We start from the raw sequence: 10,180 nt of genomic DNA, 5'->3' as shown, positions 1-10,180 counted from the left end.
TTCGCTGGAAACTACTACATAAGTAGTTTCAATAAATGGTGAGGGGAGCTATAAAATTACAGGGAATGGAGAAGAAACTGTCGCCTGAGAAAATGGAGATGAGTGAGCATGTATTGAAGAAATTTGGAAACAAAAAGGAACAAAATACAATTTTAATTAGTTAGACGGTCAAACAGAAATTCCTGACAAAACCCAAAGCCACTTTAAAGCAAAGGTGGTGCTAGTGAAGACATTTAGGAGGAGGCAGAAAGGTTGCAAGAAGCATCCCTCAGTAATTAAGAAGCACAAGGATCCAAGGTGGAGATGGAGAAATTGACCTTACAGAAGAGGTGAGATACTTCTTCCTCCAAATCGACAATCTCCCCAGCACCTAAATCAGTGCCGAGCATATTGTAGGGGGCTCAAATATTTTGGTTGAGTAGAAAATGGAAGTGTATTGAGGTAAGGACACTAAAAATTGTGGTCACAATGGAGATGATGCTTTTCTTTTTTAAAAAATGGTAAGTAGAATCGTACTAGTAATGACAACAGTAATTGTGGAGGTTTACACTGAATGCCCGTGTGACACTCTCCTCATAGCTTTACATGCAAACTTTCACTTAATTCTCATGAAAGCCCTATGAAGTAGTATTATTATCTATACTGTAAAGATGAGAACATTGAGATTCAAAGGTTTGACAACTTGCCCATTAGCTAGTAAATGGCAGACTCAGGCTGCAAACTAACGTGTCTGATTCCAAAGTCCGAGGCTTTTAATCAACACACTCTGCTGTGTATTCCATATTAATAGTAATAACGGACTTTATTCAGAACCTTCTATGTGCCAGCACTATGCTAACTGTTCTGCCTGAACTACAGCATTTAATCTGATGAAAATGAAGTTGAGAGTAAAGCATTTGGGTACTTGAATAAGGCAGAGAAGGAGGGGTATGGGCACTGTTTGAGAGTAATAGCAAATCCCGAGAAGTGAACAAAAGGTTTTAGGGTGATGAAGATAATGCAGCAGGAGGCAGAGTGCATACATTTCTACAGTGGTCCAAATCAGCACAAGTCTGTAAGTTTCTCTGGCAATGCTTGTCAAATAGGAAGCAGGAGTAGTGAAAATCTAGCAAGACGGTGCATTAGGCTTGGGAACTAATAGAGCAGGCAGAGCAGAGGCCATGTGGTAAGGGAATAAGCGGTGTTTAGGGTGCATTGAAATAGCTGACCCTGGAATCAAACTGGGTAAAGATACGTATCTCCTCATCCTAGGGCCAGCAGAGTGGATGAAAGCAAGTTTACGAATAGAATCATTTCACTAGGCTTGATCCTGTGGTAAATTGTCATATCTTCTTTTGGGGGATCACTTCAGGAACTCTGCTTACTTATGTGCTTTTGTGTGTCAAGTAATTTTTGCAAGTTAGCTAAAATGATTATTTTATGCACAGTCACCTTCTGACCTACCTTTGGTTGTTAATGATGTCACTGTTTAACTAGTCACCCAAGTTTGAAACTTCAGGTTTATCCAGGAACTCTTCTTATTCACCTGTGACATCCAATAACTGAAGCTTTTTCAATTCCACAGAAACTTCCCTAATGTATAGTTCTGGCCATTCTCAGTCATCATTATCAGATGGTGTTTTTGCCTGATTGAATAAAGGTCTTATGTTCCATATTTGCATTTGTATGTAAGAGACATCTGATGCAAACAGTTAAATGGTCATTGAACAAAATTTGAATAAAAGTCTAACTTCAAGAAAACACAAGTCTCACAACCTTCACCCCCCATACAATTAAATGGCCACTGAGTGCTTAGTTCTGTTTACTATTTACTTAAAAACATTTATTAAAATTAGTAATGTGGCAATGCGTTAGGCAGAGGATATTTTTGAATTAATTAAGTTTTAATTGGCGTAAGATTAGGATACCCCCATCATGTATTACCATCGTAGCACAATGCACTACCGCCAACTCATCCATAATCCACCACCATAGTCCATTGTGATTCCTTCCAGCTTTGTTTCACCCCTCCCCCAACTGCTCCCCTCCTGGGTGCTGCCATCCTGTAGTCAGCTTTCAAGGGTTAGTTTTTAAGCTCATCTTTATCTGGCATTGCCTATCTCTTATCCATTAGATGACCATAAGTGTTTAGGACTTACAGGTTTTTAGAGAGAAAATACTAAAAGTAGATCTTAAGAGACTATAAAATATTAAATGGTAAAGTGAAAAAATAACAATTTAATTAAATGGTTATACCTAAAACATATCAAGGTTGTTAATATTAAATTTAATATTTATTAATAAATCCATGGTCTTTGAAAGCAATTTTTAGTTTGGATCTTCATATTTCCCAAGACTTTCCAAATATGCCTAATGATTATGGAGAAATCACAGCCATTATAAATTAAATTAGTTATGCACAGACAAAATAATTTCAAGAATAAGATTACAAAAGCCCTTTCAAAAATTTATAGCAAAAATATAAATATTTAATGTGGAATGTGGATGCATTTTAATATGCTTAATATGATGCTGGCTGAAGTCTTCACAAATGAGAGAGTTGAGGGCTTGCAAAGGCAAAAACAGGCCTGCCTAACTGGGAGGAAGATTTCGCATAGGTGAGTCAGCAGCCAAAGGCTGGAAGGCCGGCTGAGCAGAAGCATAAATGATTCATTGATTTTAATAAATCACCACTAGTTGAAAAGCCTGACTTTTCATAAACACAAATCCAACATAGATATTGCTTTCCACAAAGAACAGCACAAAAGAGAGCTCATTTTCATATACAGGTTTCTGTGTATAATTTTTATTCCTTACAGAATTTGGGGTGAGAAAGGCTTGTTAACTGTTGAGAGGCACAGCAGACAGGAGAAACTGGCCTCCTTTTGCTCAGGAAGCCATACAGCCCCTCCTTGTCCCCTCTAAATCTCACCTTTCCTTTGCTACCTTATTCTACTCTGGCCAGTTTCTTCATTCCTTTTGTCCACCACTCCTATTTCGTTCTACTGGGCTGGGCTCTCCGGTGGCATGTCTGAAATTGCCCAGGCCTACTTTCCTCCTCCCATCAGAAACTGGGGATGCTTAGTTGAAAGAACATGGAGTCAGCCTGGCATTTAAGGCCCCAAGGATCTGTTCTGAACATGGATTTCCAGAGTTAGCTACCAAGACTACTCTTTACAAACTTTATGATATACCTGGCACTTCCCTTAGGAATTGAACACGAGCAGAGAGGTTAGTGGCGGATGGTGTGCTCATGACTCATGTACCATTTAATCATCCAGCTAACTTGTCATCTTGATCTTGACCTTTATAGAGTGTTTATTTTTTTAAAAATGGTCATAAGCTGTTAAATATATATCCACAAAGAATCAAAGACATGCTGATGTTAAAAACATACTCTAATAATGAAAGAAATTCTACAAATCCTCAAGATGATCCTCATCAGACCCATAAGTTGCATTTTTCTGATCAAATTCTTAAATTCAGCACATAAAAATTTCTCTAGTAATTCAGAAGTCCTAAAAGTGAAAACAGTTACAGCTCAATTCTATATTTTGTTTACTGGGAATAGAAATTATTGACATCTGCAAAGTAAAATGGTCTCCCTAATCTCATCATTTAGAAACATAACACAAGAATTAATGAAGTAAGCAAGCTGATATTTTTTAAAGCACAAAATTCAAGACTTCCAAGTATCAGGTGTTGAAAACAGTTTTGATCTATTTGCGATGTTAAATTTACACTGTGACAGATCCAATGGGATTATCTATGAACGTTACCTGAGCTCCTACTGTCAATGCTATGACCCTTCTCCTGCAGGCAGTGGACACAAGGCTGGTCTCACCTCTAATGTCCAGCTGTCACAAAGGCAGGCAGAACCTACTCTTGGTTCTTAGATTATTGTTTCATGTCTCAGTTCAGGGTGTAAGATAGAAAGATTTGGGAAGAATACTTGTGTTATGTTATGCCATGCCACCACCTTTAGTGGATAAGAGCCTCAGAACTGGAAGAAGGAGGTGAGTAGGAAAAGAAGAGATATAAGAAGCTGGGTCTTGTGGTCATGACAAGAAGCAGTGTCGGGTGGCAGTAGGGACCATGCCAATTGAGGCGTGATGGTGAGGTGGCCATCTTATAGGATGACAGTGGGGATGGATGATAGAGTATACATTTCAGGGAAAGTCAGTGCAGAATATATCAAGAGCCCAAGAAGTGGATACTTTCTCCCCAAGATTGCTATTTCAGTCTTACATAAACTCTGGGGCACAAAATCAACATGAGAGTTGGGAAGGATTAAATTTTAACATGAAATGACACACACAAAACAACATTGACTTGATTGAGTTTACATGAATGAGTCTAGATTGTTTTCTGCTCTCAAAGAATTCCAGTTCAGATCGAGGCAGTGTAAACTCCATAAGCTTGTCTGCTTTGCTGTATACAATGGCTAGTTACTATACTAGGTCTGATAAGTATCTGAAGAACATATAATTATCCTTTGTAGAAAATAATGAATGATTTAGAATTTTCCTAATGGTTTTAAGCAGCAAAAATGTTGGGAAATGCTGCTCTGATTCATTTGGCTAATTTCTTGATCACATTACTTATTCTTACTTCCATCTCCTTAATTCCATTTTTATCTCCAATCCCCTCTGCAACTGTACCTGCTGGAATCCTCTCCATTCTTCAATGCTCACCTCAAACGGTCCTTCCTGACTGAAACTTCACTAGTCACCTCTCAGCTGGAAAAGAATGCTCCCTCTTCTGAACAAAAGTGTCTCTGTGTACCTCTGTCAGAACTTTTCAGAACTTCTCAAGGTTGTCTTGTATCATGTTGTTACAGAACCAGTAAGTACATGATGAGCTCACTCTTCTTATCTTCACACTCACCCACCACCTCCTCAGAACTTCTATACTTCCTTTAAAGTAAAAGTTTATAAAACATTTATTTCTGTTTCCTTATAATATGTCCATTTTTCCTTTTAATGTACATAAAATATATATGTGCAGTTTGACATAATTATAAAGCAAATGCCCATGCAACCTCCATCCAGCTCAAGAAATTGAATATTGTTAGCACCATGGAAGACATCCACAAACCAGATGCCTCTCTCTTTGACTCCCCCCCTCAGCCAGAATTATACCAGGGCTGGTAGTGAATCAGCATACTCTGAAGAAGTATCAGTGTCTGTCTGCCGTATAAGTCAAGATGTGTGTCATACTGGCTTTGAAAAGATTTGAAGATCATCTTTGACTTAACAACTATCTCAACTTCTATGATAGTCATTTATTTCTTTTTCTTTATAATGTTATCACTTATGAATGAAGTCATACACAGTTTTGGCAGTCTTTGAAATTTATATGAAAGCCCTCATACAGTATATACTCTTTTATATGTTTATTTCCCTCAATATTATGTCAGACATGCTTGTGGCATGTAACTGCCATTCCTTTTCTTTGATGCATAATATTCCATAGTGTGAACATACCACATTCCATTCATTCTCCTGTTGAGGAATATTCTGGTAATTTCCAGTCTTTCCCTATTATAAATAAAAGATGCTATGAGAATTCTTCTCATGTGGGTTTTGGTGCACATATGAATATTTTTTAGTGTATATTAACCTAATGAAATAACTGAAACTTTGCAGGTTGGGATCCCTAGAAACAAAAACCAAAAACTGAGCTAGAGCACAAGATGTTCATTAGTCACCAACACCGGTGAGAGAGAGATTGGGCAGAGGAAGAAGATGAACTGCAACACAAGTCTGACAAAGCTTGATTCAACTTGGCATGGAATTCTGGAACACGTTGTGCCCATCAGTATGTTCTACATAAGACCTCGCTCATTGACTCTTCTGCCTTGCTCAGTCACCTTGAAGTTGATCTTGGGTACAACAACTCTCTGCAGCTAAGGCAGACCCTCAAGGAGCTGGCAGCTGCAGGCTATCTGCTGACTGCACTCCCCATATCTACATAGAATGCCCTTCCTTGAAGGAGAATCTGGGTGGCACGTCCCTGTTTCTCTAGCACAAGAGGGTACGTGTGTATTCAGCTCTGGTAAATAATGCCAAACTAGTTTCCAAAGTGATTGTACAATATACACTCTAACATGCAGTAGGTGAGCTCCCATTGTGCCTTTTTCTCACCAACTTTTGGTATTGTTAACCTTGCAAAAATTTCAGCCACTCTAGCGATGTGTAGCAGTATCACATTGTGGTTTTAGTTCACATTACCCTGGTAACTATTGAGGTTAAACCACCTTCTCATGTGGTTATTGCTTTGTGATGTCTCTTTTTTGAATTGTGTTATTTTGATTTTCCTAGGTCATTAGTGTCTTTCAGGCAAGAGGCAGCAAACAGTCTGACACCTATGTTTGTATAGCCCTTGATTTTAAGAATGGTTTCTAAAATTTTAAATTGTTGGAAAAAATTAAAAGAACACACTCATATGCTTCCCTGTTGTCCACGGCTGCCTTCGTGCAACAACGGCAGAGTTTAGTCATTGTGACAAAGATCTTACAGTTTCCAAACCCTTATAGAAAATGTTTGCTGAAAGAGTTCTAGGTCATTGGTTCTAAAGTTTGCCCCCTGGACCAGCAGCATCAATGTGACCTGGGAACTTGTTAGAAAGGCAAATCCCTAGTCCCACCCCGTACAGACCTACCAAATTAGAAATATTGGGAGTGGGGCCAGCGATCTGTGTTTTAACATTAGTGATGCTAATGTGCTAAATTTGAGGCCACTGGCCTAGGCCCAGGACAAGGACCTAATCCATTTTTTTTTCTTTGCCAGTCATCATAGCCTTTGATAGCTTGTTCTACATGTGTTGAGGGAGATCTAAATGAGCCTTAAAAAGTGTTCTATGTTATTATGCATGTGAAATATGGCCAATATGAACACCTAGGACAAAACTGAATGAGTAGAAATCAGAGAAACTGCAGAGGGCAGCCCCAAATCAGAAGGGTATGTGTGGTAGTTGGAGGACAAGGCCCCTGACTCCCTTCCCTCCCCTTCATTTCATGCAGCCTTTTAACAAAGATGAATGAGACATGATTGCTGTCCTCAAGGGGGTCACATTCTAAGTAAGGAAGTGATCTGATCCTCTCCTTCCTCATTTACTGCCTTTCTTCAGAACTTACCCTTGAAGGAGTGTAATTGCACCGAATTGCTGACCCTAATCAATGAAAATGAACAGAGAAAATGAACTAGGCTAACAATTCTACCTTAGTCTCATTTCCAAGCCGGACTCAGTCATGCCTTGGCTTTTTACTGAGCTCAACCTGAAGCTCAAAGCATCAACTGGCTTTTTCTTTTTGATAACTGCCATCCACATGAGTGTGTATCACATGCCAAGATCATACTCAATGTTTTATGTATACATCTACATTAAATACTTCCAAAGTCACTTTAAGTATTCTATCCATTTTACAGATGCAAATCTGAAGCTAAGAGAGGTTAAATAATCTGATCAAATTCAAACTCCTTGTCTCCCCCACTCTAGGGCCCAAGGTGGTAATAATTGGGCTATTCTGCCTCTAGTCATCATTTGCTTTTAACAAATCCAATTCAGATTACTTATTATGTGCTTCATGTTGTATGGGTATGTAATATTTCAGGATGAGCTAGGTTTTGTGTGATAATTTTTTTAAAGTAGAAAAATTCTTTTACATACAACTTAAAAAGATAATGTCAAAAACATGTCCTTAATCAGGAATCGTTATTGTAAACAGCACAGTAATTTATACTTCTTCTGTTACATTACACATTAAGTAACTGCATTGTCTCCTTAGTATTAAATTGTTCTTATCCTTTTTTTTTTTTTGACTCTTTCTACTAGCTCCTAATACTTCTGTTAGGGATGATTTCAGTCTCTAGTCTTGAGCACTATTTTTCAATTCATCTTTTAAAATGTTATTTATTTATAAATGGTCAGAAGATCTGAATAGACACTTTTCCAAAGAAAACATACAGATGGCCAACAGACCTATGAAAAGATGTTCATCATTCCTTAATAGAGAAATGCAGATCAAAACAATAATGAGATATCACCTCACACCTGTAAGAATGGCTATTGTCCAAAGGACAAGAAAGAACAAGTGTTGGAGAGGATGTGAGAGAATGGAACCCTCAGACGCTGTTGATGGGAATGTAAATTGCAGCCATTATGGAGATCAGTATGGAGATTCCTCAAAAAATTAAAAACTGAAATTCCACACAATCCATTTACTCCACTTCTGGGTATTTACCTGAAAAATACAAAAACACTAGTTCAAATTGATATATAGACCCACATGTTTATTGCAGAACTATTTACAAACCAAGAACTGAAAACAACCTAAGTGCCCATCAATCAATGGATAAAGAAGATGTGGTAAATACATACAATGGAATATTACTCAGCTATAAAAAAGATAAAATCCTGCCATTTGCAACTATGTGGATGGATCTAGAGGAAATTATGCTTAGTAAAATAATTCAGACAGAGAAAAACATCTTTTGATTTCATTTGTGTGGCAAATAGAAAATTCAAACAGATGAACTAAATAAAGGAAAAATAAACCTTTGGACTATAAGACCAAGTAGTGGTTATCAGAAGAGAAGGAGGAAGGGAGGTGGGCAAATCAGGAAAAAGGGAACATTGGTGTTGTAAAGGACAGACTTAGACTTTTAGAGGTGAACTTAACACACATTGTTGTTTCTCAACAATGAGCACTTGGAATTTATATAGTTATAATGCAACAATATTTCAAAAAAAAAAACAAAAAGAAAAAAGTATTAGTATAAACACCTTCATCAAGAAAAAAATTGAATAGAAAAGCAAAAATAAGGGAAAAAGATTACCCATAATTCTAACACCTTGTTGTAACTACTGTTAACATTTGAAGCAGAACCTTCCAGAACTTTTTCCTTTGTGGAAATCTATTTATGCAGTTGTGTTTTTTTTTTTTTTTTGCAAAAATGGGATGTGTCTATTTTTTGCTTTCCTTTAAAAAAAATTTTTTTTTTTAATTTGGTTTACAAAATTGTGTTAAGTTTTAGGATTACAGCTTCCCTTCACTTTTTTTTTAAAGATTTATTTATTTATTTATTTATACAAACACTGGGTACAGTCAGAAGTGCAGGAGGGTGAGAGAATTCACCAGAGCCAGAGCTGGGAGCCGAGCAGGCAGAAGGACCGAAGTACACTGCTGAGGGGAGCAGCGGGTGGCAGGAGAGGTCTGCGCGCCATGTGGGACCCTCCTCCGGTGGCCCGGGAGCAGCCGGGGATCGAACCGGCACTGCAAAGGCTGTGGGAAGCTTTGCAACCCAGCGCTCAACCGCTGTGCCACCAGGGAGGCCCCCTTCACTTCTTAATAAATTTGTGCAGAACCACAAAAGTCTCCAAATAGTTAAAGCAATGCTGAGAAAAAAGAAAATTAGAGGTGTTATGCTCCCTGACTTCAAGCTATAACAAAGTGATAGTAATCAAAACAGTAAGGTATTGGAGTGATGGTAATCAAAATAGTATGGTATTTACCTCTTAACACATGCACACACATATACTCACATATACTTAATGTAACAAACATATAAAACTTACAAGCAAAACTAAAAATATTAAGGTGCCTGCGAGCACTGTGAGTGAAAGTAGCTGAAGCCACATACTGAGTGTTAAAGACTGATAAAGCAGACGGTGCCTGAGCCTAAACCTGATAACAAGGTATAAAAGTAGCAGCTACCTGAAGCAGACTCAGCAGTCCCAACAGCTGCCTTGGAGCAAAGGACTCGCTGGAGGCTACTCTTTCTGAGTCCTGCTCACTGCCTCCCTTTGGACTCAGACTTGCTCTCCAGCCGAAACCTCTCCTCCTCCTTTGCTCCTCGCTCCCATTCCGCACAGCCCCGAACCGACCTGCACTCCCCGGCTCTGCTCCCAGCAACCCGGGGGTCTGCTCCCTGACAGCGGCACAAGCGGCCTATCAGCTCACCATCCTGCACACGACCATGTGCACTGCGGGCCCTTGAGCCTAGAGACTTCCACAGCCTAAGGACTTCCACCTAGGTGGAAGGCCCGGCTAAGACATGTCGCGGCTACTGTCTTCAGTCAAAAGTACTTTGAGAACTTGGGGTTGGCTTGCCAATATGAACTTAAGTGTGTGTGTGACCAATAGAGGAATAAAATTCTCTTTGACAGCCAACTTCTGACTGAAGCTTATCTCTCACAC

Source organism: Talpa europaea, assembly GCF_964194135.1.
Source record: "Talpa europaea genome assembly, chromosome: X".
In the NCBI taxonomy this organism is placed as follows: domain Eukaryota; kingdom Metazoa; phylum Chordata; class Mammalia; order Eulipotyphla; family Talpidae; genus Talpa; species Talpa europaea.
The sequence above is the reverse complement of the archived record's forward strand: the minus strand, read 5'-3'. Positions refer to the sequence as shown.